The 23957-nt window shown below is 32.0% G+C and overlaps 1 long non-coding RNA gene across 2 annotated transcripts; it reads left to right on the forward strand.

Annotated features, from left to right (window-relative positions):
- Positions 1–20030: 20030 nt before the first annotated feature.
- LOC115979447 lies at positions 20031–22629 on the forward strand. Of its 2 annotated transcripts, none has more exons than XR_004089057.1 (3): positions 20031–20277; positions 21211–21277; positions 22179–22629. It is a non-coding gene; the product is annotated as an uncharacterized LOC115979447 (long non-coding RNA). The 2 variants fall into 2 exon arrangements; XR_004089056.1 differs by having other exon boundaries at positions 22235–22629.
- The last annotated feature ends 1328 nt before the right edge of the window (positions 22630–23957 follow it).

Here is a 23957-nt window from a genome sequence, read left to right on the forward strand (position 1 = left end):
ACTCCACGGGCCTACAAAGGAAGAAAATCTCATCAATGATTTTTGTTGGAGTATTGCTACTATTGTCAAGAAGAAGTTTGTTAGGGAAAAGGTTGCATTGCCGTGGATAAGTAGATTTTGTGATTGGGTGGGACTCTTGCTACGTAGACATCAGTACAAATTTGGTACACACAAATTTATTTTTTGGGTTTCTCCATCACGGTTAGCTTTCTAAACTAAAATCCTTTTAATTCTTATTGATTGATCATGACTAGTAAAGCTATAAGTCAAGAATTAAGCAAAACTGAAAACTTAAATGGGGCTAATGATTCTGTTTGGAAATGTCGTATCCGTCACATACTCTTTCAAGACAAGGTTGAGTATGTTATTGATATCGGCATTCCAACTCCACCACCTGAAAATTCTAACGCAACTGCAAAAAGAATGTATGAAAAACATTTAGAAGATGATAAAACTGCTAGAAATATTTTGCTTATGTTAAATATTAGCATTGATACACCATGTTGTGTATGCTAGAATGGATGCAGAAAGGGGAAGCATAGAATATGAACATTGAGAACACGAGGGTTACGTGGTTCAACCTTGAGGGCCTACATCCACGGAGGAATCCCTTAAGGGCTACATCTTTATTGTATAAGAGTGTAGTACAATAACCTCCTGTGGTTCAACCTTGAACCCTAACATGAGTATATATAGGCAACTAAACCCTAGACTACTAGTACAAGCAGGAATGGGCTTGGGCCTATTACATTGGGCTAATATGTCTAATATATATCTCTAACACCCTCCCTTAAACTCAAGACGGAAGCTCGATGAAGGCTTGAGGTTGGATAAGCATGAGAAGATCACTTGGAGATGCCTTGAAGAATGCCTTTGATGAAACCATAATGAAGAATGTGCCAATTGACCAATTTCGGAGTCTCAAATGCAGAAACGGAGCCCAAAATCGGAATCTATGCGAAAAACCCCAAAATCGGAATCTACGTGAAAAACTGAGCAAGATAGGCCCTTTTGGAAATTTTGACTTTTGGTCAAAAGTCAACGCAAAAGTCAAAGTCAACTGGTCCAGATTCAAAGTCAACAGTCAAAGTGCTCACGGGTTAGATCCGGGTGGTCCGGGTCGGGTCGGTCCAGGTCAACGGTCAGCTAGGTGACGTGGTGCTGACGAGACGAAACTGCTGACGTGGCTGATGACGTGGACTAGGGCTGATGTGGAGGTGCTTGCATGGCTGCTGACGTAGAGTGATGACGTCATCCGGTGACGTCAGATGACATCAGCAGTAGTTTTCCGACGTTGGCAGGAGCGTGCGATGTCACCGGCGCGTGGAGGAGAAGCCAGAAACTTGGGAGGCGCGTGTAAGCTCGGTTAAGGCCCGTAATTTCAGGTTCTGTAGATCGGTGGACGAGGAGGCCGTCACTGTGGCGCGTGTACCAAGAAGACGATTTGAAAGTGATGAATTTGAGGCGGCGCATGGGAATTTTTCGGAGCTCGTTTTGGCGCGTAGGGGCGCGTGACAATTCAGGCGGAGACCAGCTTCCTGGGTTTGGATCACGAGGGGCCGTGGATCACATATCTGTGGTTGGTTTCATTAGGTGAAGCGTCGATTTGCACAGATCTGAAAAGTTAAGTCACGGCTTTGCTTGAGTTTGTGGATCTTGGACACAGCACTGCGCCACGGTGGCTGCGAGATTTCATGGAGTCTAGATCCAGCAGAGAAGCATGCGTGACTTCCGATGGTGGTGTGCATGTGATATTTTTCTTTGCTTGCTAGAGATGTTTTGTTTGATGCCAAGAACGAAGTTTGGCTCTGATACCATGTTAAATATTAGCATTGATACACCATGTTGTGTATGCTAGAATGGATACGGAAAGGGGAAGTATAGAATAGGAACATTGAGAACACGAGGGTTACGTGGTTCAACCTTGAGGGCCTACATCCACGGAGGAATCCCTTAAGGGCTACATCTTTATTGTATGAGAGTGTAGTACAATAACCTCCTGTGTTACAATGAACCCTAACATGAGTATATATAGGCGACTAAACCCTAGACTACTAGTATAAGCAGGAATGAGCTTGGGCCTATTACATTGGGCTAATATGTCTAATATATATCTCTAACAGCTTACATTCATGGAACCTGACATTGAAATTCTTTTTGAAGAATATACACATGCTAAAATCATGTTTGATGCTATTATTGAAGCATATCGTGCATCTTCTAAAACATACATTCAAATTTTAATTGAGAGATTTAACGGAATCATGATGAATGAAAGTGATAATGTCATTGAACATGTCAATAAAATGTCAGCAATTGTAAAAGTGTTAGCTGTAACACCCCAACCTAATTGCATAATTAATTTTATAGGTTTATATGCATGTCATTATTTTAATTACTTTTAAGTACATGAAGTTTTGATTTTGTGATATTATAAAACATATATGCTCTTTTAATGTTATGGATATAACTTTATAAAGGTAAGGATATATATATATATATATGTATGTATATATGTGTGTGTATATATATATATATATATATATATATGCAAAGTGATATTATTCTTTGTAGAAAAGTGTAAGTGTGAATGCAAAAAAAAAAGAAAAAAAAAAAGTTGAAAAAGATGGGCTGTGATTTTTCTTCCTTAGCATCACATGTATCCCACCCCCAAAAGTCCACTTCTATCTTTTTTTGCTGCCCCAAAAGTCTTCTTCCTTATCTTATCTTCTTGGTTGCACCAGACCAGAAAGTCCTGCTCTTTTCTTCTTTCTCTATTCCTCTTTCTTTGTTCTTCTTTCTCTCTTCTTCCTTGCTCTTACACGGCAGCCCTCCCTCTCTCACCAAAACAATATATCCCTCTCTAAAGAAGAAATTAAAAGGTTAACACTAAAATTTCAGTTTCAAAGTTTGTGGATAAGTAATCAAAACTACATTTGCTGAACTATGATTCTGTTTTGGTGATTTGAAAGTTTGATGATATTGTGATCAATTGAATGCTTATTAACATATTTTGTTGATGCTTTAAGGCCTATTGCTATTTGTTGATGATTTTGTAAGAATATGTACTGAAACTGTCTCTGTGACAGATTTGATGTTTACAACAAGAAAAATATGTATTAAATCATATTTTTTGAATTAGGATGCTAGGAGTAGTTTTTATGACTTCTAAGATACACATGGTTGTTATGGAAGTGGTTTCACAGCATTTGGATGAACATAAAAATAATGGTTTAACTAGCCGCGAATCCACGTGTTGCGCGTGATAATTATTTTTATGGTGGTTTTATTAATTTTTTTTTTTTAATTTTAACTAATCTAATAATAAGTAATATATTTCGTAATTATATTTTTATTTATTATAGAAACAATTATAAATATAATATAGGAACAGCCCAAAACACCAAAAAAACATAAACTAAAAAAATTAATAAAACTTAACAATGATTAATTGAACCAATATTAGGATAAAATTTTGTTTTTGATAATCTATTAAGGTTATTTTATTTGTAGAAATTATAATTTTGGCTGCCCAAAACATATTATCAAATAAACAATTATTAGCAAAATCTAAGAATTAAATTTCTATACATGCATTGTTTTAAAATAATAATAATAAAAATAAAATTGCAAAAGTTAAAATTTGTCACCTATCTGATTATTTTCATTTGGCTAACCTTTGCTTTTCTTTAAATAAATGACATTATAGAGTACTTCTAATACAACTATTAAAAGTACTTTGTTCACCACGAAGGATTAGAAAATAAACAAAAATTAGTAAAGTCTCATAGATTAACATCTAAATTGAGCACTATAAAAAATCATGCTATGTAACAGAATAAATACCAAATTATCCAAATCATACTATGTAATAAAATAATATTATATTTTTATATGTTATATTTAATTCTTTAGAATGCAATAGGATAACATTTAACAACCAAAGAGAATAAAAAAAAAAAAAACAATTTAAAAAACAAAACTAAATCGCATTAATCCAAAATAGAGTTTTAAAGAATATAAAAAATTATCAACTTAAAGTAGAGATGCAAGAAAAATAAAAAAATCTACCAAAAAATTTAGAGAGAGAAAGAGAGGGAACATTTTTTTTTTGGTGTGTGTGTGTGAGGGAAAACTATGCATAGAATAGAAGAGATAGTGACAAATTTATAGTAAGAGGATGTGAATAAGAAGAGAAAAAAATAAAGGAAAATGAAGGGAAATAGGAAGAATGATATTAATGTAGAGGGTAGTGGGAAGATGAAAAGGTAAGGGAGGGAGAAAGATTGAATAAGTAGTGGGGAGATGAAATGGTAAGGGAAAGAGAAAGGTTAGAGAAGTGTAAATATTAAAAACAATTATAAGAAAATTGGAAAAAAAAAAAAACCCTAAAGCTTGAAAGGCTTCAACGTTTTGTTTTGTTTTTTTGTTTTTTTTTGTTTTTTTTTTTTCCTTTAAGCTGAAAAGACTCATACAAAACCCTAAAACTAAACTGAAAAGGCTTTGGGTTGAGCTTGATAGTGGAACTAAATAAATAAGAGGTGGGCTGAATTAATTATACAGATTTATTATAGGATGATAGTGGAAGTAAATAAATAAGTAGTGGGCTGAATTTATTATAGGGTGATAGTGGAAGTAAATAAATAAGTAGTAGGCTGCATTTATAGGGCTGAAAATTGTAAAAACCATTTTAAAATTGTAGGACAATTTATATTAAAAAAAAAAAAAGAATGACGTGGCAGCTGATGTGGCGCAACGTGAGAACAACAGCATTAAACACTACGCTTCAGCTTTTAGTAATATATAGATTTGTAAGTTGCAAGAAATTCTATCAAGACAGATTTGAGTATACTGTCTTGCATGATTTTTAGTAAATCATGGGTTTATGCTTTGACTTCGAAAATTTTATGGTATATACTGGACATACAGGGGAGTAGTTCTATAAAACTTCATGACAATTGAATGTGTGTGGACAGCCCATTTGTATTTTACAAATGGAGCATACGCTGCTGAAATGATCAGTGAACAACATATGTTACACCTGACTTTGTGGATTTAATTTTCAAGTTAGGGTAAATGTTTTGAGCTATAATTTAATATGCTCATCCTTTGGTGTGTTAGGATCATATATAAATTTTATGAATTGATTTCTCTATGGTTTGAGTGCATAATGTGTTTAATGATTGTATCATGTACTTTGGGGAACTTTATGTGATGGGAATTAAAATTTTCTGGAGTTTGAGAGTTAGGTTGTGATTGAGGTATAAGTTTATATATTAGGAAGAGTTTGTTCGTAATAAGTTTTGGTTTTTCATTTAGGTGATGAGAATGAGAATACGGACACCTGAGCTCCTCTTGTACAATCTCTTACGCCTTTTGTTTTCAGGTAAGGGACATGTGCTTTTGATAAGTATAAAAATTGTTTAGAAAAGTATTATGCATTAAAGTTTTTAATTAGAAATATTACATATATGCATGATTTAAGTAAAATATGTGTTCGTGAGTTGTTCAATCTTATATACATAATAATTTTAGCATATTGATGCTATTATTTATATCACGAACATAATATTTAAGAATGAAGTGAATATGCTACTGTTGTGAAACATTTATGTAAAAGCAAAGTTATCAGAAAAATATAGTTTTCAGTTATTCCATTGTGATGATCTGAACTCAACCAGTAGGGGTTATAGTACTGGTATTTTCATGTAGATTCTGATTGGCCATTAAAAATGAAGTGGATATGCTACTATTGTGAAACATTTATGTAAAAGCAAAGTTATCAGAAAAATATAGTTTTCAGTTATTCCATTGTTATGATTTGAACTCAGCCAGTAGGGGTTATAGTACTGGTATTTCCATGGAGATTCTGATTGGCCATTAAAAGTGTGACTAGCTCTGCTGTACCCGCCCTTGTTGGTAACAATCAACTTGTGGAGGATGTCAACTTACCCCCATGGTTGAAAATATGTATTATGATATGATCCTGGAATTACCTAGCATTGCGGGGAATGCTGGATGCCTGGCATTCTGTGCTAGAAGCCTCCCAAAGTTGTGACAGACTTACAGTTGGATTAATTAATATGTATTATAAATGAGCTATTAAACTATTTGGAAATTATAAGAAAAGTATGATGATAAGAAAGGTATATTGAATGTGTTACAAGTCTGATGAGAAGTTATGATAAAGTATTTGATAGTCTGTTCAAAGATAAGATTACTGAATTATATTTGAGTTCCTTATTATGTCCTTTTATTTATTATATGAAAGAAAAATGAACTATTCTCATCTAAAAGCTCTTAAGTTATTTTAAGAATAATATGAACATTATGAAAGCTATTTTATCAAATCTGACATATCCATAAAATATTTGATTTACATGCATTCTTATTAAGGGCCCATGGAGTTTAAAACTTTACTGGGCTCTGCAGCTCACCCTATTATATTTCAGTGTACAGGTTCTTCCTGGAAGCAGTGAGAGTATTAGAGGTGGCAAGCATTCTGTGATTCTCATTTGTTAGAATGTAGAGTTTTTTTGTTGTATGGTAATTTAGCTCTTTTGTTGTATAGGAGGAATCAAGATGTACTTGATCCTTTGAGCATAGATGTAATTCGGTACCTTAGTTTGTTTTGAACCCCAGTTGTGTGTCTTTGGAGTTAGGTTTGTAATAAGAGTTTTACTAAACGTTTAGTTATGTAATATTTACACGTATACCTTAAGTTTCAGCCAGGTGGTAATTTCCAAGTTCAAAGGAAAAGAAATTTCAAGGTTTCCATCATTTTTGAATATTATGGCTTTTATGCAAGAAAATAAGCAGGAAGTCAAGAAACAATTCTTGATAAGTACCTTCAGTTTAGGTTAGTTCGTGTCAGTATTGAGGTAAACTTGATATTAACATGTCGGTTATGCTCTAAACTCTGAAGTATAGGTTTGGGTCGTGACATTAGCTGTCTTAGGAAATCCAATTTTTGATAAGATGCAAGTGTCTACTATTTTGCATAGTTTGCCTGGCTCATGGGATTTTGTAGTGGTAGCTTTAAACTATTTTGCAACCCTAGTGAACATGAAAAACTTACCAACTCTTTTGGGGATAGAAGCAGAAAGAAGAAATAAAAAGAATACATCTAAATCTCTCTTAACAAACCAAATTATGGAGGTTCCAAGGATATAATTTGTGTGGTATTTGAATCTCCGTTAATTGATGTTGACTCTGGAGCATGGTGGGTAGATTCTGCATCGTCACGCCATGTGGCAAAGATGAGAGATTTCTTTGTTGACATGAAAGAGGTTAAAGTCGGTGATCATCGTGTATACATGGGCAATAACACATACTGTGATGTGTTAGGCATTGGAACTGTGAAGATCTTGATACTTGGAGAAAGAAACCTCTATTTGTCAGATGTACTTTTTGCACCCACCATGAGACGTAATCTCATTTCTATCCCTTGCTTGGATGAAAAAGGTTTTGAGATTCGTTTTTGTTCTGGAAAAGTGTCAATTGGAAAACATGATAGAATCTTAATGTGGGGTATTAAGATGGATGGTTTGTATCGCCTTAATGACATTTCCTTTGCTAATAATAATGCAATAGTTGGTTCTTTTGCATACTTTTATATGTCTATTAATCATTCTTATGCTTATGATGATGCTTGTTTATGGGAAAGGAAATGGGAAACTTTTTTCCTGATGAATGAAGAGAAAGGGAAGAAGGCAAGTAAAGAGAAATTCCGTAGAACTTGCTAAGAAAACACAACTTTAAGTTTGAGTTCAAAATTTTCCTTTCACTTCTTTTTTTTATTTTTTATTTATTTATTTTTATAATTTTTTTTATATACAGTCTCCCTTGCTCTTTTTCTTCCTGCCTTTTTTTATCCCTTGCAACCTCAATTAATGGCTACTTTTATCTTTTGGTTTTGGGCTCAAATTAAATGCAAATTGTCCAAGTGCTGTTGCTCTGGTTTGCTTTTTAACCCAAAGTTAGGTTTGTGTAGTTAATCGAAGCTGACTCCTTTTTTTTTTTAACAATTGTCATGTTTCTATTGGTTGGTAGGGTTTGGGAGGACCAAGTCAACAGTCCTTCAGTAATCTAATAATTTCTCGTTGCTCTGGTCGGGTTCTCGATTTATTAAATGCAAATTGTTCAAGTTAAGAAATTTTTTTTCCTTTTTCCTTCTTTTTCCTTTTATATTGGCTACTTTCATCTCTCATGCCCAAATTGTACGTCCAAATGATGCCACTGGGATTCTCGATTTATTTTAATAGATAAAACTATTCACCATAGATCTAGATTCAGAGTAAGGACTGGGAGTTGTTTAACAGTGAAAGTAAAACATACAAGTTGGGACCAAAATATAATTATTTGGGAAAAAGAGAACGAGTAATGCTATAAATATAAATATTTTTACAAATTATTAATGTGATAATTTCTTATTGATTTTTATTTGGATCTACTATCCATATTATTTATTTATTTATTTTTATCTCCCATATAATAACTCACCATATTAGCAGGTTGTAATTTTTTTTAAAAACTAATTTGTAACTCTAGCCTTTTCAAAAAAGAAAACCCAAAACAGAGTGCTTTTGCCACGTTGGTCTTAAGGGCCTGTTTGGTTAGGGGATGAAAAACTTAGATGATAGAAAATGAGGTGGGGATGGAAAAGTTGGGAGATATATATATATATATATATATATTTTTTTTTTTTAATTTCCTTAGTTTTTTTTTTTGGTTGAAGGATGGAAAATTGGAAGGATAGAAAATAAAGTTTGTATAAATTTACTCCCATACCCTTGTTACATAACTTTTTTTTTTTATATAAATATTTAATAAAGGAAAAAAAAAGTATTGTTTTTAAATCAAATAAGCAACCCAGAGCAAAGAAAAGGAAAGAAAAAAAAAAAGTTTAATGTGAGGAGAAAAGAATCTAGAAAAAGAAAAGAAAAGAAAAGAAAAGAAAAGTTTAATGTTGCAATGAACATAGAATAAGAAAAAGAAAAAGGAAAAAAAAAAGAGTTCTAGTGTTTGACGTTGCAAGAACTTAGAGTTTGATGTTGCAAAGAAAAAAGAAATAGGAAAAAAAAACACTTTAACGTGAATTTACTTTGGGAAGGGGAAGTGTTAGATGAGTAATTTCCAACGAACCACTTCTCCTCCCTATTTTCTCTCTAATTTGGAGGGGCTAAAAATGGTGGGCTTGGGGATAAAATAGTCGGACCTCATCATTTTCTTTCCCTCAGTCACTTCAACCAAACACTCCTCTTATCCAAAATTTCTCCTATTTTCTCATCCTTATTTGCTATCCTCCTTATTTTCATTCCAAACAAATGTAGCTAATGGTATGTTTGGTTGGGATGATTTTGGGAAAATAAGAGAGAAAAGGGTGGGAGAGGCATTTGGTTGGTGGAAAATTATTAGGTACTTCCAGAGTACCATAAATGCGTACTCTCACCTCCCATCTCTCACATGAATGGTGGGTCCCACCATAAATTTAATTAGTGGAACCCACCATTTATGTGAGAGGAGGGAGTATGCATTTATGGTACTCCGAGAGTATAGAATAATTTCCCTTGGTTGGGAGGGAAAGGGGCAGAGAATAGTGGTATGGCTTAGTTGTTTTCTCTTTGGACCCACCAAAACTCAATCTTCCCAAAATAGAGAGAAAATAGAAGTGAAAATAGGGTGTAAAATTTTGACCTAAAATGCCCATTGCCAACATTTATGCTGTTTTGCACTTTTTTTTTTTTTTTTTAATAACCATTTGTTTCTTTTAATTTTTTTCCCCTGCCAAGGTTGGCAACATTTTTTCTCATTAATTTTGTTTTTTTAGGTGCTATTCGTTTTTTTTTTTCATCAGTTTTGGATTTTTTTTAAGGTGTTATTTGTTTCCTTTTTTTTTTTCCTCTCAGCTTTGGATTTTTATTTATTTATTTATTTTTTTTTGGGTTTTATATAAAACAATTTTGAGTTCTTAAATTTCTTGTTCTCTTTTTTATTTTAAATGAAAGTAAATTCATATATATGATCATCAAGTTTTTTTTTTTAACATAAAGTGTCCACTAGTAATAATAATAATGCTCGTAGTTATTGATTATGATGATCAAGTTTTTCCATATGTTCATTTATAAATTTTTCACCTTTTCGTGGTTGAATATGAATTGTGTAGACATTTGGAATGCTTTGGCGCCTTTTATCTGGTTGCAAGTATGGTTATAACAATGCCACACAAATTTCTTACCTTTTCCCATCAACTAGTCCAGGTTGTGGACACGTAAAGAGAAGGAGATTGCAATTGTCACCAACAGTGGATTCTTGTTTCATACCCTAAGTTCTTCTTGCTGTCCTTTCCCAGCCTATATAAATGTGGTACTGCCATTGCACCTGCTTAACTGTGCAATTTTGTACAATAAAAGAATTAGCACAGTATTATAAATACATTAAAATTATAAAGTTAATTCTACTATATATAAAAATATATTAACAAGATTTCAGTAAATTTAAATTACTATTTCAATTTCAATTCCAATTCTATTAGTTGCAAGAAATTTAAGAGAGAAATTGAAAAAATTATGATTTTTTTTTTCAGCCATCCAAAGAGGTTTGTGTAAATAGTTTGTATTTTAGTAGATTCATTTGAGTGTTTTATTCCAAACTAGAGGAGACATGAATATAATAATAAAAAAATCTCCACAGAGGTCAATGTAAGTTTTTTGGCTTTTATAAATATAATAGATAAGTCCATACCAGAGATTTTTTCCCACAACAAATTGGTAATAGCGTTTTCACTTTTACAAGGAAAAAAAAAAAAAAAAATCTAAAGACTAAAATATTTGATATGCAAAATCTTTCCAAATGATACAATTTTTGTTTGTTAAATTGCCAAATGAAATGATACAAAAAGCATGAAGTGTTTCGTCCTTTTTAGATTTTACAATTAAAAGATAGTTTCTTTGCATGTACATTGTCTGATATCTAGACTTGATAAACTTGTGAAGTGTACAATGGTTTGATAAAAGTAAGAGTCTATAAAGTGTCAAGACCTTGAAAATGAAGGCATATTGTTTCTTAGAAACATCAAAGTCCATGTTAACTTTGGAATGTTTTCTGTCTTAATATTATCATATCTGCACTCCGTCTAGCATCTATTTTCCATTTGAATTAGGTAAAATTAATTGACGTATTTGATTCCGTGGCAAATTAACTTTGATTGACTTGTTTTGTTTTTATTAATAAGAAAAGGAGAGCAAAGTTAATAATATCGACAATCCAACTTTATTTTTACAAAAATCCATCTTGTTTTTCTTTTTTGGTAGACCATTTAGCGAGTAAAAGTTGCTTCATTCATGGTGGTGGATGGCTGGGATGGACTCTTAATGCTTTAGGTACATTTGAGAAAGATTGAAGAAGTGGTTTCACAGAAAAAGAAAAGAAATAATAGGTGTAGTATTCCATTGTCATTCCAATGTCAGACTGATTGAAGTTGAACCAATTTCTTTAATAATAAACCATATTACTATACCGAAAATGTAGGTCACCCGCAAGAATCATATTGTAGAAAATTAGATACTGCGTTCGGTGATTCTTCGACAGGAAATACAAATAAATAAGGGTGTGTTCACTTGGTAGAGTTCGAGACAGAAATTGTTAATTTTTTGATTTCATGAAAATCTGGTTTTTGTTTTACAAAATTTACTAGATTGTAATTGTTAAAAACTTTTCAATTCCTATAAAATATGAGAATTTTAACTCACATTTTAATTAAGAAATGTCAATTCTTGCAAATCATATATATGGGAATTATCTGCAAGATACTTAAATTTGATTTTTTTATTTATTTTTTATATATAAACAAATTATATAGAGTTAATTATATATATATATATATATAAATAATATAATATATTTACTTTTAAAAAAATAATATAATATATTTGATTATTATAAAAAATTAAATTTATTTTTTTATATATAGTGTTTTCTATAAAATGATTTAAATTCAGTTTTTTCATCTATCTTAAAAATGTAAATGACTAATGTAAGGGGAGGGTTTGAGTGCTCTTTCTATTAGGCGAAAGGTTTCAAGCCCAATTGGCCCAATACAATGAATTTTTAGAGAATGAGTTTAAGAACTAGGTCTTAGTCTGAACCACGATCACGAGACACGGTTAGGTGCGGGTTGAGCAATAAGGAAATGGATTAAAGTATGGAATTTTGTCCTCGGGCGTTTTGTCCGAGGAAAATATTCTTCTTCTTCTATTTTCAGTACTAGGTTATAGTGGTTTTCAAGACCATGCAGACTGACACCGTTTTCTCCTTTTTCTCTCCTCCTGCTCTTTTTTCGCGGTCCCCCATTTTTAGAGGGTCTCTCTCATTATATACTTCTTTCCAGTCGATCTTGACCCTCCCCTTGTTGATCGTGCAGGTCATTACTTGAGTGGTCGTCCCATCAGCCACCTTCCTAAACCCTCTGTGAGTTGCGGCAACTAAGGCTGCACTGTTCAGGGGTTCTTTCCTCATTAATACGGCCAGAATGTTAGTTAGATGCATTCAATGTGGAGGTGACAGCTTCTCCTTGAATTGCTCCTACACCATACCCCCATGTGTGTCCTATCGTACTCGTCCTTTTTTCTGGGGGCGTTCTGGGAAGCTGCCTTTGATGGCGTGTCATTCTTTCCTTCTGGGGCCTGGAGTGCCAAGGACAGGATCGTCATCGGCAACATCTTTAGGCCATTTGGGCTTTCTTTGTACGTCCTTGGGCATTTTTCCCTCCTTGGCACGGGCCTTGGGTTTGGTATAAAGTAGGCCGGGGTCGTCGAATTCTTTGGCCCCACAGTTATTAATAAACAAAAAAGTGAAATTAATATTTTTAAATAAAGTTGATAAAGTTGTGCTCTTTATCTTTTAAAGTTGATAAAGTCTTTATCTTTAAACACTTTAAAGAAGCCAGAATATGTGTAAGTTTCGAAGAATTCATTATTTACCTTTAAAAAAAAAGGGAAAAAGAGAATTCATTGCTATCTTGAAGGGTAGAATATTTATTTTGAGGCTGGTTTCCAATTACTCCAATAACTTATCAAAATTAAAAAAAGGGTAAACCATGTATTTGGTCCCTATCATTTACACCATATTTCAATTTAATCCCTAACCTTTCAGTTGTGTCAATTTGGTTCATAACTTTTTAGTGTTGTGTTAATTTAGTCTCAACCGTTATCTTTTGGATGAAAAAGTTTGACATGTCAAACGGCTTAAATAAAAAATTAATTTATTGTCTCATCAACTGTCACCTGGACTAACATATTAGCATAATCTTAAATTCAAAAAAAATAAATAAATATTAGATAGATGAAAGTGAGTAAATTTTGGGATCAAAATCCCTAACTCATTTCGGAAAAAAAAAAAAAAAAAAATCCCTAACTCACGATTGCTTTTGTTTGTGATGGGTTCACAATCTTCCTATTGGTCCTCAATCCCCTCATTATATCAGTAAAACTTCTTGCTGTCCACTATGTTGTTGAAGAGATGAAGCAACATAAAGGTCAATTACTATCTAGATAATTTGTTACATTAGCGAAAAGATAGGTTCAGCGCATATTACTTTCCATGTAGCAAAGTAACAAGTTTAAAAAGTTATATACAAGGGAAAGTTCCTATATGCACAAAGTTATGATTATTGTTGCTTGTCAAATAGTTTGGAATATCAAAGATGGAATATAGAAGGAGTCTGGACGAAAATGTAGTGCCTCACCTTTTCTCTCTAGAGGGCCAAAACGTGAAGCAAACGTAAGTTAGGGATTTTGATCCCAAAAGTTACTTGCTTTCACTTATTTGTTGTTTGTATTTTTTTAATTTAATATTATATTAACATGTTAGTCTAAGTGGCAATTGATATGGCAATAAATTAATTTTTTTTATTAGGCCGTTTGACACGTCAGTCTTTTCCATCCAAGGGATAATGGTAGAGATTAAATTGACATGATACTAAAAGTTTAGGGATCAAATTGACATAATTGAAAAGTTAGGAACTAAATTGAAATTGGTGTAAAGGATAGGGACCAAATACGTAGTTTATCCTTAATAAAATAATAATAATAATAAGAAGAAGAAAGCCCTACTCCTACCTGTTATTATTACTCTTGATTGTTTTGTAGCTGGTCAGACAGATTAGTGAAAAGTCAATTAGCGGATTTTCAACATTATTGCACTCACTTAAATTCTATACGTAACAAATCTACCACACCTTGAATAAAAATGTTCGCGTCATGGACGCCTTTTCCTCCGTGAACGCCTTTTTCCTTATGGACATAAAGGTAAATTGGATTATTGTTTAAGCTATATTTGGCCATAGAAAAACTAAAAAGGTTTTTTTTTTTTTTTTTTTCCTGTTAGTAAAAAGTTAACGAATAAGTTTTCATATCCTAATATATTTTGACAACTTTATCCATTTCACCCTTTATCTGAAACTTTTTTTTTAATGCTTTTGTTTCTGCGAAACAACACAGCATGACTTTTATTTGATAGCTAATATTTCAGTTACAATAACAGAAAAGAAAGATTTGCTATTTTACCTAAAATATGTGCTATAGTGCTACTGTATTGCCTAGTCTATATGTTCGAGAGAATGAGTTAGCTCTGAAAAGAGCTAGCAAAAAACAATGTGTCTTTTACTAAAAGTGACCAAAGGAGGAATTAAGCACTTATCCATGTCGAAGTGCAATAATATCAACTCAAAATCACCTTAAAAAATGGAATGGTGAATGCCAATCTTCTTGAACAAAATCCACTACTCTTCTAGCAGCTAAAATCTCCAACATTACCATAGATGGTAGAGGGGTTTTTTTTTTTTTCTCTGACAAAGCCGCCAAAACTTCACTTTGAGAGTCTCATTTTACAACTTCAATAACCTATTCTATTACTCTTACATAGAACTTTATAAAATAAACCAGTATTATGCCAATGTATCAATGGCATTATTCAAGATAATATGTAAATAGAACATTTTTTCTAAAATAATCAGTAAGGTACTTCACACTTTAATTAAGTTTTACCCAAAGTAAATTAAACATCTTAATAATTAATGAGTTACATGAGAAAATCACATTAATTTTAAGACATGTAATACATACATATATTAAAACACTTACACTCTGTTCATTTCAATAGAATATTTATGCGAAGATAATTTTAAGAAATGTAATACATACATATATTAAAATACTTACACTTTGTTTGTTTCAATAGAATATTTATTTGAAGATAATTTTTCTCAGTATCCAGCGTTTGATAGTATAAAAAAGAAAGGTCAACAAAAACCCTTACAAAAATAAGGCCTATCTATACAACTAATAACTAGATTCCCTTGTTTGGGCTTGACTTATTAGCTATACCAAAATGTCCTCAAACAAATTCTAAATTGCATACCCTTAAGTTCAATTTTATTTCCTAGAAAAGACAACAAAAGGTTAAAGGAGTTATTTACCATTTTTAAAACTTACTAAAAAATTTCCAAACAATAAAAAACACTCCACCAAAAACTCATCCACTCTTTCGCCCATGTACAAGTTTAAAGTTTAAACTCCCCATATTCATCAAGCATTTAGCTGTCTAGCAGTTACAATTTTATTTGAACTTTTTCCATTCCAATCCTCACGTCCCATCTTTTATGCAAATTCAAATTAAAAAAAAGGGAAAAGTTAATTGATATCCTAAGGGTATTGGTTTATGAAATATTTTTAGAAAAATTTTAGAGGAAAAGAAAAAAGTAATTGATTTTTTGACAACCTTTTATATTTTCATAAAAGTGGTATTAAAACTTTCTTAAAATAATTGATTAACAAATATACTAAGGACATCCATTAACAGGTCCCATAAAAATAAACCAAAAACCAAACTTTGCTACATTAAGAGACAGTCCTCTCTGGTATCAAACTAAAAAAATAAAAAAGAGGCAGAGAGGAAGTGGAAAGAAGGTCATCACTCAAAATAGAATTTAAAAGGTAGGTACTCAAATCTTTCTTTTTGTATTCTGTTATTGACATTTGAGTTTTTATCACTATTTTAAAAATCGGATTGGACTGACTGGTTCAACCAAGAACCAGGTACTAGTCTAGTTCGGTAAAAACCAATAAAAACTGGGTAAAACTGGGAATTGGAAGCAAATCTAGTTTTACCCTTAGTTCAGTTTTTAAAACTGTGGTTTTTATGTTTCATGGATTGTGATCCCTAATTTTGGTTTTAATGGGTTGTGATTTATTTATTTCAATTGGTGGTGTGTAGGTGGGAATTTATTGGCAAAGATTTGACATGGTAGCTAGTGTATCTCAACTATACGTTAGGCATCCCTCTTTCTCTCTCATGTTCTTTTTTAATTTTGATTTTTTTTTTTGTTTACTAAATTCTGTTTTCCAAAATATTCCAAGATAGCATTTTTTTCTTTTTTGCATGCCAAGAATTTTATTCGGCCCAAATCTTTTAATTTTTTTCCTTTACTTTTTAGATTTTAGAAATTCTTATATAATTCTATTAGCAAATTATGTTGTTTTGATTTTGTTTGTTGGTTTTGTGTATTTTGTAGATGATTAGCATGGACAAGATATTCCGGTATTGGAGCAATGTCTTTCCACCCAATTAAGTGAGGACCAATATGTTGAGAATTTAGGTGGATTGGTGTTCATGGCCATGTCTGCCTTATTCTTTGATTTTATTTTTCTTCTTTTTAGATTTTAGAATTTCTTGTACAGTTTTATCAGCAAATTATGGATCCAAAAAACCATCCATGGGAAATGTGTCTAAGATCTTACAAATCAAAGTGCATTTCAAATACAGCGTCAATACAAGTGGTATTGTTAAAGGAAGAAATTCAATTTCCTAGAAAATGTGATTTCATGCTTTGATCTCCTAAAAAAAATGTTCAGATCATGAATGAAAATTTTACAAAAAAAAGGCCTTTACACACATGCGATCAAAACTTTTAAAAATAACATAGCTTTGCATGATATACAAATTTTTTTGCTTTCAAGTCCCCTTTTTTTCTCCTTCATTCTTTTCTCATTTGAATTTGGACTCTCTAAAAATTGCAAATTTCTCCATAATGATTTTTATTCTTTCCTCCAAGAATAGTGTTGCTTTGTAAAACTTTTTAAATTTTTTTTTTAGGTGAAAACTCTATTTTGGTTCCTATATTTTGGGGTCACAGTTAATTTGATTTCTATGTTTTAGTATCGGTCAATTTAGTCCCTACTATTTTAAACTTACAATCAATTTGGTCATTGCCATTAACTCATTAATAAAAAATGCTTATGTGACAAACAATTTGTAAATTTGTCATATTTAAGGTCTGTTTGTTTTGCGTGTCTCACGTCCATGTTTTACGCATTTTGCATTTAAGCTTTTTTTTTAGCTCAGCTCCTCTTGCATTGTTCATGCAACATGAATAGTGCAATCAAGCATATGAACAGTAATTTTAAAAGTGAATAGTAAATGAAAAATGATTTTTTATTTTTATTTTTATTTTTATTGTTTTCAGTTTTTAGCAAAATAAGCGGTATCCAAACGTACGCTTAATATTTAAAAATTAGATTAGATGCTGATGTGTCTAAGTTTAAGTGGCCATGTAAGCACTTAGGTGGCAAAAGAAAGCCACATAAGCTTTTATATATTTTTATTCTTTTTTGTTTTTTTATAAAACTACAATCTCACAAAAATAAAACCAATTTTCTTAAATAGAAAAAAAAATACAAAACTGTAAAAATTAGTAAAGAAAAAAAAAATTATTTTTTAAAGTTGATTTGGCTTTTCTTGCCACCTAAGCGCTGACATGGCCACTTAAACTTAGGCATATCATGTTGAAGTGGGCCCGTGTGTGTGGCTTGAATTGCCACAAGCCCAAGTCAATTACCAAATACAACTTGTAGTAGGAAACCACAAGTCTAAGTCGATCACAGTAGTTGTCTGAATAAAATTGATACAAGGAATCCTAGTATAGCCAACCTAGGACATATATATAAATATATATATTAGGTTTGTGTTGTAGGGCAAAAAAAGAGATCATTCCAATTAACATAGTGAGTAGTAGCCGTATAAGAGAAAATAGAGAAAAAGAGACGCAATCAGCTTTTATTCTTATTTTTCTGTGAGAGAGTGCTAGGGTGTAATTGAGATTTGGGTTTCTTGAGAGTGTTCTTGTGCATTATTGTATCTCCCTATTTTTTTTTTTTTTTTATATAGTGAAATTTCTCTGCCATTTTCGTGGAGGTAGGCAGTTTGCCGAACCATGTAAATTATTATGTTTTTTGTGTATGCTTGTTATTTAATTTCTGCTTATTTACTGTTATTGATTTGAGTCCTGGGGCACAACATATCAGAATTTGATCCAATTTTTTAATATTAAATTTGTCAAATGTACAAACCGTTTGCCACATAAACATTTTCCGATTGTGAGTTAACGGTAGTGACCAAATTGACTGTATGTTTACAATAATAGGGACTAAATTGACCAATATCAAAATATAAGGACCAAAATGACTGTGTCTCTAAAATGTAGGGGCCAAAATAGTGTTTTTGCCTTTTTTTTTTTTTTTTTTTCATAATGAGTTTTAAAGAATATTTTAGTTGAAGTTGAGTCTTAATTTTGTATCGTATTAATCATAACATAAATACGAGGTATTATTGCTCTAATAGTAAATGCTTTGAAGGCTTTAAAGTGATAAAAAAAATTAAGAATATTTTAATGGTGGATTCTGGATATTTACATTATTCTTAATATTTAGATGTTGGGATTAATGATGCACTAATTGGCAGTAAATTGAGTTTTGCTTTATAAATCATGTAAAGGTAGGTAGAGATGAATCCATTCACCACCAAAGTTTGTTCTATTTGTATCGTATCATAATCATTACTATTTATATATTAATGGCAAAAAGATAAAAAATAAAATAAATAATACTAGGAAAAAGAAAAAGAAAAACATGAATACGCATAAAGAGGCTAAAGTGTACAATTTATGTTATTGAAAATGTTATTGAATAAAAGCATTAGTTTAAGAAGCATTCAAATTGAGTAATGTTTCTAAAACTAATTTTCTAATCATATAGTATATAATTTAAAAAAAAAAAAAAAAAATTGAGAATCAACTAGCCTTTTTGAACGCAAAACATGTTTGTTTCTTGTGCCGTATGAAACACCTATAAATAATCTCTTATTTTTGTCACGGGAAGTAAGAACTTTTCTTCTCTTTACATTTTGTCTTTTCTTAAACTCTCACTCTCACTTTCTCTTGTCTCTTCTCTTCCCATTTGTAAAGTTAAATTTATTTAATTATGTGTTGGTTTTATTCCGTGCCAAATTTTACTTGTAATTTAGCATTTAGAAACCCTGTATGTAGGTGGGAATAATGTAAGGGTTATGTGTGAGAGAGTGTGAAGAATTGATCAAATGTGTGCAATCAAGAGGCAACTTGTGACTGGATCTTGCAACTGACTCGTGAGTGGTGACTCGCCAGAATGTGTCACACATGTGGAGCATGCAAGAAGTTGAAGGGTCAGGACAGCTGGATCACTACAAGACAAAAAATACAGTCTGGCCTTTCTGTTATCTAGCAACTAGAGCTTGCAACTTATCCCAGTCACGAGTGACTCGCCAATGCACCCTGTTTTGTTGAAAAATGATTTTTCACATTCCTTCTCATACCCTACTATAAATACTTCTTATATCCACAAAATGTAGAGAGTTTTGTAACACCCCAACCTAATTGCCTAATTAATTTATGAGTTTATATGCATGTCATTATTTTAATTACTTTTAAGTGCATGAAACTTTGATTTTTGTTATATTATAGAACATATATGCCATTTTAATGTGTTAGTTATAACTTTATAAAATTAAGGATATATATATGTGTGTGTGGGTAATGTGTTATTTATTCTTTGTAGGTAAGTGTGAATGCAAAGTTTATATATATATATATATATATATATATATATATATTTATATGTGTGTGTGTGAATACAAGAAAAATTGGAAAAGGTATTTGTGATATTTGTTTCTCCCTAGCCACACACGTACCCAAGCCCCAAAAGTCTTCTTACTTTTCTGATTTTCTTGGCTGCTTCTGAAGTCCAGCAGCTGCTTTTCTTCTTTCTCTATTTCCCCTTTCTTTGTTCTTCTTTCTTCTTCCTTCCTTACACAGCAACATCTCTCCCTCCCTTTCTCACCAAAAATTCTAGTTTCTTTGAAGAAGAAATTAGACAATTAACCCTAAGATTTTATCTTCAAAGTGTGTGGGTAAGTAAGTTAAACCTCATCTGATTTTGTGTATTTTGGATAGTAAAATTTGTTTGTTTATTTTCCCTCTTTGTTCTCTACTCTGTTTCTGGAAGTTGAATTGGTGATTCTGTTTTAGTTACTTGAAGTTTGATGATATTTTTATCAATTGAATGCTTATTAGGGTATTTTAATATGTATACTATAGGTATAAAAATACCCAAATGAAATTAAGACCTATTGCTATTTGTTGATGATTTTGTAAGAATAGGTACTGAAGCTGTCTCTGTGACAGAGTTGATGTTTACTACAAGAAAATTCTGTATTAAATTGTATTTTGTGAATTAGGATGCAAGGAGTAGTTTTTATGAATTCTAAGACACATATGGTTGTTATAGAAGTGGTCTCACAGCATTTGGATGAACATAAAATTAGTGGTTTAATTTGTAAGTTGCAAGAAATTCTGTCAGGACAGTTTTGAGTATACTACATTGTGTGATTTTTAGTAAATCATGGGTTAATGATTTGACTCCGAAATTTTTATGGTTTATACTGGACATACAGGGGAGTAGTTCTGTAAAATTTCATGACAATTGGAGGTCTGTGGACAGCCCGTTTGTATTTTACAAATGGAGCATACGTGGCTGTAATGAGCAGTGAGCAATATATACTACACCTAACTTTGTGGATTTAATTCTCAAGTTAGGTTGTATGTTTTGAGTTATAATTTTATACACTCATCCTTTGGTATGTTTGAAGCATATATAAATTTTATGGATTGATTTCTCTATGGTTTGGCTGCAAATATGTTTGATGATTGTATCATATGTTTTGGGAACTTTATGTGATGGGAATTAGGATTTCCTTGAGTTTGAGAGTTAGGTGGTGATTTAGGTATAAGTTTATGTATTAGGAAGAGTTTGTCCATAATAAGTTTTGGTTCTTTTCGTTTAGGTGGCGAGAACGAGAACACGGATACTTGAGCTCCTCGCATACAATCTCTCGCGCCTTCTGTTTTCAGGTAAGGGACTTGTGACGTGTGCTTTTAATAAGTATAAAGTTTATTTCGAAAACTAATATGCATTAAAACTTGTCGATTTGAGATATTACATATAAGCATGATTTAAGTAAAGTATATGTTCGTGAGTTGTTCAACCTTATGTATATGATAATTTTGCATATTAATGCTAGTACCTATGTCACGAACATAATATTTTAGAATGAAGTGGATATGCTACTATTATGAAATAATTATGTAAAAGTAAAGCTATCAGAATAATATAGCGTTCGGGTTATTCCACTGTTATGTTCTGAACTCAGCCAATAGGGGTTAATCATTGGCTTTCCATGGAAAGATGTTATCTGTTTGGCCATTTAAAGTAGAGGAAATGGGGTTGCCCGTAAATCTAGGCCATTTAAAGTAGAGGAAATGGGGTTGCCCGTAACTCTAATCTGAATAAGGCCTTCTCCCCAATGTGTACGGACGGCGGGGAGGAATAAAACCTTGAGGAGATGTGCCATCAGGCCTCTCAAATAGGACAATATCATGCACACGAGGTTACCCAAATGTGATGAGGTCTTCTCTGTACAGACTTATCAAATGTGGACTAATCAATATATTATGAATAGCTATATTATGTTATTGAGCATGAGAGAATGATTTTGTTTAAATGCATTATGAAAATTAAAAGCTCTCATGAAAAGAAGTTTATGATGAAGCATTTATAGTCTTTTTTATTTTATAAGATAAGGTTACGGAATTATATGTATGTCCTTTTATTTTTTTTATATGAAAGGAAAATGAAATATTTTTATTCGAAAAGTTCATAAGTTATTTAAGAGCAATATGAATAGTATGAAAGCTATTTGATCAAAGCTAGCATATCCATAAACTATTTGTTTTACATGCATTCTTATTAAAGGCCCATGGAGCTTTAAAACCTTATTGGGCTTCGCAGCTCACCCTATTATATTTCAGTGCACAGGTTCTTCCTGGAAGCAGCGAGAGTATGAGAGGTGGCAAGGATTTTGTGTTTTCTCGTTTTATTAGAATGTAGAGTTCTGTTGTATAGTAGTTAGCTCTTTTGATGTATAGAAGGAATCAAGATGTACTTGATCCTTTGAGCACATATGTAATTCGGTACTGTAGTCTGTTTTGAACCCCAGTTGTATGTCTTTGGGTTTAGGTTTGTAATAAGAGTTTTGCTAAACGTTTAGCTATGTAAATTTTTACTTGAATACCTTAAGTTTCAGATAGGTGGTATTTGTTTCCAAGTTTGAAGGAAATGAAATGTCAGGGTTGCCATCATTTTTGTATATTGGCTTTTATGCAAGACAATAAGCAGGAATTGAACAAACAATTCTTGATATGTACCTTCAGTTAGGTTGGTTCGTGTTAATATTGAGGTAACTTGATATTAACATGCCGGTCATGCTCTAAACTCTGAAATACAGGTTTGGGTCGTGACAAGTTTCCAGAGAGAACTTTGAGAGAGAAAGTCCAAAGAACAATAAGATTGATTCATCCACAATCTTATACATTTGATTCTCTAAATTCCTATACTTTCACCCTCTCCATTATCATACCCATGAGAGGATCTTAAGCCAAATCCTTACCGCATTTGGTATATTAGGTTTGGAGGGTCTATTGTTATTCATGTATCCCAATTGATTTTCTAGTAGATCATTTTACCACATTGGAGGGTGACGGAGAGGTTTTTTGCTGAGTTCTTCGGTTTCCTCTTCAATAATACATGTCGGTGTTATCTTGCGTTTGCTTCTCTCTATCCCTCACTTTTTGCTTTTAATTACTACTGTGATGTGATTGAATTATGGCTTAGAGTAGTTTGCATAATTGGGTATAGCTTATATTTATCATTCCGCACATACTTTGTTTGAATATAAGCTTGTTTTGGAATATTTGTTTTTGGGGGTCTAAACATTCATAAGTGTTTTATACACTAAGTGAGCTTTCACCATTGATCTCTCTCTCTCTATGTTGCCTTGTCACTCTCTATCTCTTTCTAATATGTTTTTTTTTTTTTTTATTTATTATTTTTTTTTAGTTGATCGGTCAGTAGCTCCAACTTGCGAGGACGAACAGATGTCACCTCTAGTTTATCATTCCTGGTAGTACAATTTGGTGTCACCTCTAGTTTACTGTTCCTAGCAGTACAATTTGATGGTCACTAATTTAAGGGGTTTGGCTTACATCCTATTAAAAGTTAACAGGATTTTGTGGACTAATGGAGTCGCCACCTAGATTAGGTTTAGGAACCATATTGGATCTTTTGGGCCAATCACTTACACACATGAATCCACGTACTAGATAATGGGTTCGGAGTTTGGGTATGGCTTGAGAAGGTGTTAGGCACCCAAGACTACCTGGCTTGTGGGCTGGCCTCCATTACGTGTTATTAATCATACATCATACACTTTAAATAAAAATAACACATACAATATGTTAAAAAAAATATCACAATATAAAAGGAAAAAATAAAACACAATCAAGGAAAATAAATTAAACATGACAAGTTGACAATTATATAAAACACATAAGGAAATAATATCAAATAGACTAAACATAGCAAAAATACTAAAAGAAACATAGAAAATAATTAAACCTAAATAATTAACCTAAAATAGAGTCAAACAGAATCAAAGATTATGTGAAAAAGTGATTAAGATGATAAAAAACAAGA

This window comes from Quercus lobata, chromosome 3, assembly GCF_001633185.2.
Source record: "Quercus lobata isolate SW786 chromosome 3, ValleyOak3.0 Primary Assembly, whole genome shotgun sequence".
NCBI lineage: Eukaryota > Viridiplantae > Streptophyta > Magnoliopsida > Fagales > Fagaceae > Quercus > Quercus lobata.